General features: G+C 51.4%; 1 long non-coding RNA gene across 1 annotated transcript; it reads right to left on the bottom strand.

Moving 5' to 3' along the window:
• Window positions 1-679: 679 nt before the first annotated feature.
• Window positions 680-5,621, bottom strand: LOC136000237 (uncharacterized). Its single transcript, XR_010607722.1, has 4 exons — window positions 5,234-5,621; window positions 3,940-4,051; window positions 1,529-1,590; window positions 680-797 (listed from the first exon to the last, which is right to left on the bottom strand). It is a non-coding gene; the product is annotated as an uncharacterized LOC136000237 (long non-coding RNA).
• Between the last annotated feature and the right edge of the window lie 1,352 nt (window positions 5,622-6,973).

The following is a 6,973-nucleotide window of genomic DNA, read 5'->3' as shown; positions in this document are numbered from 1 at the left end:
TTTAATGTTCAGCTCTGAGTAGTAGATTGAATTAAAGGCTGTTTAAAAGTCTATGATGCAGACAAGCCTTCTGCCCAATTTTTATTCTTTTTCATATTTGTTAATAAGCATCTCCAGGGTGAAGGTGAAGCCCATGGTTCAGTTCTTGGAGAAGAAACCGATCTGGTACTCCTGGATTCTGCTGTTGCTGCTGAAAGACCCTGAGATCCTGCTCCTGACATGCAGAGCAAGCGCATACCCTGCACGAGGATACAAACATCATAACGGCAGTATTAATGCTGTGAAAATTCAGGCAAACCTGCTGTTCTGCTGAAGCAGAAACATTTTACGGAGACACTGAGAGCAAGGTGAGCATCAGCGAAGAAGGGTGATTCTTTCCTACTCTGGTCATTGCACAAAGGAAAAGCCTGGGCTCAGATCTGAGACGAAAATTTCTGCCTGGTCTCTTGCACGGGATGCAATTCCCCAACTAAATGGAGATGTCAGGAGCTGTTACGTACCTGTCCCGGTAACTGCACAGAGGGAGATCTTCTAGTCAAGAGGCAGCTCCATTCGGATGAGGTTGGAGGTGTCTGCATCTCCAGCACGTCAGCCTGCATCAGCTGTTTTGTAGCCTTAAGGGCTTTCTGTGGCTACCCTTGGAAAGCACCTCAGAAAATTGATTCCACATAGGTCTGGGGGTATAGTCTATACATTTGCTGTGTTGTTCCCCCAAGCTCTGGCAGTGATGGATAACACGCACCTGAAGATCTGCATGCTTCCCCAGGAGGTCGGTACCTTTGCTGTTGAAGCTGTGGCTGCAGGAGACACCATTAACCCTGTGATGTTTGCACCGTGGGCCCCGGTCTCTCTGTTACTCACGTATGCAGGCACAGTCCAGCCTCATCTACTGTTTCACCATGGCAAAAGCATCCCAAGAGTCAACAGCTCCCAACTCACGCACAGCTTCCCACCTCAAAGCTCCACACCATAATGCCCAGTTGTACGATGCTCAAGCCACACACACTCTTCATCCTCCACGTGGCTCATAAAAAATTGCACCTACAAATACCCCCCCCATACGCACCCCCACACGTGCAGTCCTCCCATGGGGGGCTCAGGGCTGTGGAACCAGCTGCCACTGTTCCCAGGAGTCTTTCGTTTAAAGGCACCATAAAGGAAGAGCTCTCTGACACATCTCTTTGGACTCACCACCTTTGAAGCAATTTTACTCCAGGTTCCCTCTCGGCTGCTGTCAGGTTATTCGTTTTCTCTGTCAAACCCATTTTATTCACTGGGAATCTCAGCAGGGTTCTTCACTTGTTAATACTGCTGATTAAATTTCGTAGTCTATAACGTAAATATTCAAAGAGACTCTCCCTCTTCCCGCCACTTAAACAGCACAGACCGTGCATTTACGTGTCTTTACAGGAATGAATTGGACAGGACTGAATCAGAGCTGCTTGCACAGGGCACACACAGCTGAGGACAGACGTGATATCCCACATACATTCCCAAGCACACTGGCAAGACCCCCTGACAGCCTTACCCGGCTGGGAACCCTTGCATTTGTCTCCAGGACGTCCTGGCCGAAGCCCACTCCTCACAAACCTGCGCAGGGAGGAAGCGAAGAAGGAAGAAGGTGAGAAAACCCCCCTGTGTGTGTTGCATTTCATTACGAATAGCAAACCTCTGCGCTTCAAACGGTGGCTGCCGGGCAGGCAAGGGCACCGTGAATCAGGGCTGGGCACTTCTCCAGCCGTTAGCATCTATTTCCTTTGCTGGCTCCAGGCTCAGCCTTGGTAGGGGAGACCTGGGGAAGGATTGCAAGCTCTGGCCCAACAAGCTGTTCTGTGGCTGAGCTGGTGGTTTCAGACTGGTGTCTCCACCCCACCACCACTACCTGCTTGTCTTTCTCCATTTACTATTTCATTTACCTGCCTCCTACAGTGCAAGGCTCTGGCCTGTCTCCCTGGCCCAGAAGACCTCATGCCAGCGGTAGGAGAAGCCAGCGATAATTCCTCTCCTGCTAGGAGAAAGCTCACGCTCCTCGAAGGGTTTTACCTCTTGTGTTAATAGGAGTCATTAAGGAGAGCACTTCTAAAGAGGGGCATAAATCTTTGATGAGGATTCATGAACACGCCAAGCAACGTCCAGCCAGCTGAGAGTTAAACAAACAGCAACACTGCGATAGGATTATTTCCTCAGGCCCATCCTACTCTCTTGTTCAAAGTGCTGGGACAACGGACCCCAGAAAGCAAGAGGGTACTGAAGTAGAGCCAGAGCTGGCACCTCTTCTTGTTCCCTTACAGCATCTCGTTATTATCAGTTGTTTATTATCATCTGATCCAGCACTATGTTATCTCTCCTCTCCTCTCCTCTCCTCTCCTCTCCTCTCCTCTCCTCTCCTCTCCTCTCCTCTCCTCTGCTCTCCTCTTTCTGTTTCTAGACAGAAGGAATGTCATTCTTTTCCCTGGCATATGAAAGACTATAAAACCTGGCAAGTATCGATCCCGGCTTCAACATCATCCGCCGAATACTGCCATTGCTCAAAGAAAGGGGAGTGCAGGCACAGTGTGTCACTCCTGCTGCTGAGGACGGCCACAGGGAGCTATGGCGAGATGGAGAAAAGCTGTTATTGATTCAGCTCCACGTTGCAAAGCCCTTCCCCTTCCTGCACTAAGGGCTAATTTTAGGCTGGGATGATTTGATAATGTGGTAATGTTCATCACACAAACCCATTTCATTTCCCGTCCAAGGTGGACAGACACAGGGAGCACGGGGTGGGCTGAAGAGCACTGGGGTGTTCTGTAGGTCTGCGGCCTCCTTCAGTTTTCTTTGCACACCAGCTAGGGCATGGGGTCAGCAATGAACCCAGGATTTTCCTGAAATCAAGCTGGTTCTTGAATCCAGAGCAAATTCCGTCATCAGAGACCTAATTCCACTGAATCCCTGCCTAGCTAGAATAGTACGAGCAGGAGTCTGGAGCCAAGACAAGACTCTGCCCTGAGCTGTTCCTAATTCCACTGAATCCCTGCCTAACTAGAATAGCATGAGCAGGAGTCTGGAGCCAAGACAAGACTCTGCCCTGTGGAAAAGCAGAGCAGTACTTGAGACATTGCTCAATGAGAGGACGGAGCAGCAGACCAAGCTGATCCCAGGGAGTATGCCCTTCCTTACCCCAAAAGGGATTTCACCAGTAAGAAACACTGCCCAGAGCTTTGCTGAAAGTCCATGATGCCACGATGTCCCACCCCATAGTAGGAGCCTTGGATATCTGTTTATCTGTACCAGGAGATGAACAGGTAGCACTTGGTCCCTCCTTCCTGCTGCAGAGCAAGCGGCTGCAAGCTGTCGGGCCAAGAGCTGCACAGAGCAGAGATTATCCCCAGCCTTTCCTGGGACACGCAGAGGAGACGCGCTGCTTTATCACTGCCGGACAAACCACAGTCCTTTCCGCAGGGAACAGCAGGGGAGGCCAACGCTGCTGTCCCAGCCCAGCGTCACACCTCAGAGCCAGGGGAGCTGCGGTCGCCCGCACCTGTACGGCTTTGCCTGATGCCAACCGAGCTGCGTTCTCATCAGACCCTGACTTAAACGACGGTGCAGAACCTTGATGCTGCCTGGTCTGAGCAGGGCGAGGCTGCTGGCACAATCCCAGCCGCTGGCCCTGCGCACATCCAGCAGAAATACTGCAGATCGCCTGCAGCCAGGCGGGGGAATTGAGATGATGGAGGAGCAGGGGCTGGGTGGGAGCCAGGGGAGGGGATGCAGCGAGCTCACAGCCACCAGGTGCAGCATCCCCCTTCTCCAGGGGAAGCACCAGAAATGTGGGGAAGCGTGTAACAGAATCACAGAATCATTTGGGTTGGAAGAGACCCCCTCGAGGGCGCTCAGAAGCCCCTGCTTCTCCTTGCTCCACGGGACGGGCCATGGCAGGGTCAGGGGGACACGACTCACGGAATAGATCGTTCTCTCAAAAGTCTGTGCGAGCTCATCTGATGCTTTGCACACCCAGAGGTGCAGAGCAGAGCTGTGCAGTCACCTCCAGGGCTGGGCACGGCAGGGCCTCCTGCAGGGACAAAATTCTGGGTTTTAAACAGTGGTGGCTCATGGGCATTAGTAACTGACTTGAAGAATTTAAAACCAGCCATCTCCATTTCCAAAAGCAGACAGGAAGGGAAGGCTGTAAGAACAGAGTAAGCATCCCTGGCATGCTTTCTCATCCCCCAGTGACCTGCGGCTCAGGGATTTCCCAAGCCCGACATGGTATCTTCAGGTTTAATGGCCCTTGATGCATTTTTCATCCATTAATTTGTCCAGCTGCTTTTTGAATCCATGCAGACTGGTAGCATCCACAGTGTCCTCAATTAACCCCCACGCTAAAGTCGAATATTTGCTTCTGCTTGTTTACAAAAGCAAGAAAACTTTGGAAAGCAAAGCTCCCATCTCTCCTTAGACACCCTGGAGCAGAGCCGCAGTGAGGCTCTGGATTCCAGTTTGATAGCAAAAGGGATGCACAAGTGATGGGAGCCAGTCTCTGGCTGAGCAGAGGCAACGTGAGGAAATGCTGCTGCTTCAACAGCCAGAGAAATGCAAAGTGATTCCAGAAATACTCACCACTGTCCCTGTCCTCAGCTTCGGTCCCCTGCTGCTGCAGAGCTCCATTGGAGGCGAGATCGCCCGGGTCCCCGGCGATGCTGCTCACGTGGCATCTCGAGGTGCCACCCTCGCATGGCTCATCCGCCCCCACCCCATCTCCAACCCACACGGACCTCCCCGTGCCCCACTGAGGTCTCATTATGTTGTGGTTTAACCCGAGTTGGCAATACAACCACGCAGCCGCTCACTCACCCCCCAATAGGGGAGAAAATCCAAAGGGAAGGGAGAAACTGGGTTTGAGATAAATGCAGTTGAATAAAATAACAAAATACTAATATACTACTAGTAAAAATATATATATATATAATAGAAATAAAAGATACTCAAGGCAATTCCTCATGAACACGCTGAGCAGCCAGTGCCAGGAAACGGCACCTGGTCCCACAGCCCATCCCAGAAAGAGAAATAGGGGAAAAAAGGCAGAAAAGCCCAGAGGCCTCTGCAAAATGGCAAAAGGCTGAACTAAACCTCCTGACTGAAACTCCCCTGTCCGAATAATGAGCGTGCGAGCTATGGAAAAGAAAGGTTTCTAACTGCATGAGGAAAATTAACCCATTTTCAGTCAAACCGGCGCACATTACCGCAGACTCACGTGAAGCCCTGGAGCTCCCGGTTCCAGTGCTGGCAACGTCTAGACTCCTGGCCACGCCAGAGCCCCGAGCTGGTCGTCTCTCCAGTGACTTCGTCCCATAGCGAGGCACGGTCAGACCTGGCACGGCTCCGAAAGTCACTCCTGCTCCCATTGCAGGCTTGGCTGAGTCTGCAAGAGGGTGTAACACAGCAGAGGACAGCAGGACCCTGAGGCGAAAAGGATCCATCCCCTTCCCTGGCATTTCCTATCACACACAGTATCTCCCGACTTCACAACCTCCCTGTCTCTCTATTTATTTCAAAGGAGTGTGCAGGCAGGGAGCAGCAAACAGACCTATTAGGGAGAACTAGGCTGCTATAAATAGTCCCATTGGCAATTAGCTGCAGAACTATTCATTAAATAGGGAAGCATGCAAACAAGAACTGGAAACACTAGAGCTGAGGTACCCAGGCTGTGGTCCGCGCCCCACAAGGCCATGGGCTCTGAGCAATCTTGGAGTGAGAACGAGCCTGGTGTCCCTGATGGATCCAAGGGAGGCACACAGCAAAAGCCAAACGCGGAGGAACACAGTGCACAGAGCTTGAAGGCATATCTCTGGCTAAATGTCAGATTAGGTCCACTTTCGCCACCACCTCCATCCCTTTCCATGGGCTGGAGAGCGATTTTGCTTGTTGGTTTTTGACATAGTGCATCACTTCCAGGTAAAAAGCCAACTTGTCCTGCTATGACCCAGGAGCCCCTGACCCCAGCAGGTTATAATTTTTTAAAATGGCCGGAGTCTGCAGCCCAGAAGACTTGGAAGACCTCGACACGCTTACAAATGGCTTGCGCAGCTCGTGCTCCCGTTCCTGGATGGGTATCGCTTGGTTCAGCGCCGCGGGACAGGGACATTTCCCTGCAGGTGGGATAACACACCAGAGCATCAGCCTGACTGAGAGACCAGCAGGTCACCAAGAGCTGCTTGTGTTGCTGCCGGCTGGAAATGGTCAAGAAACGCTTCCAAGAACCTCAAGAGACCCACAGCTGAGCACTGCGAGGCAGAGATTGACTTGTCTGCATTTGGCAATCTTGGAGAGCAGCCTTTGCAAACTTGTTTTGCCGTTTGCTTTCTGCTCTCCTGTTGCTCTCTCCATAAGCAGAATATCGAAGAAAAGCCAATCCACATAGGCCCTGGGGAAATTTGGCTTACCTTTCAACTGAGAAGGGTTTGCTGGAAGTACTGACCCCCAAACAGTGCCAGAGAAGATGACGTTTAACTCCCACGTCACTCAGTTCAATGGCACACTGTGGCCAGGAGTTCCCCACGTCTCCAGCCGTGACAGGAATAATTTCATTCTCTTCATTCTGAATTTGCTCAGATTAACGCCTGTTCTTAAGGCACATTGCTTGTCCATCATGTCAGGAGCTCACATCTTCACTGTGTCTTAACTCCTTTCGTATTCTCCCTGTCTAAGGCCAGTAATTCCAGTTTCCTGGACGGTCTTCCCAGCACAGCTTTAGGGACTCCCATGCACATGAAGAGGCATTTTTGTCACCACACTTTACAGTGCTCCCATTTTCACTTCTGGCCCCTCACTCTGAATTATCCCCACATGCAGCTCCCTAAAGAGCTCCGCTCTGTTTGTCTGAAAGGTTTTCAGGCTCTGAGAGGGGGCTCATCCATCAGCCGGAGATTTGGCAGCTTTCCTGGGACTGTCAGTTCCCAAGAACAAACAGCTGCAAAGGCACCATCCTCTTCCC

The sequence above is a fragment of the Caloenas nicobarica genome, chromosome 31 (genome assembly GCF_036013445.1).
Source record: "Caloenas nicobarica isolate bCalNic1 chromosome 31, bCalNic1.hap1, whole genome shotgun sequence".
In the NCBI taxonomy this organism is placed as follows: Eukaryota; Metazoa; Chordata; class Aves; order Columbiformes; family Columbidae; genus Caloenas; species Caloenas nicobarica.
Note: the sequence above shows the minus strand (reverse complement) of the source record. Positions and strands in the feature narration are given on the sequence as shown.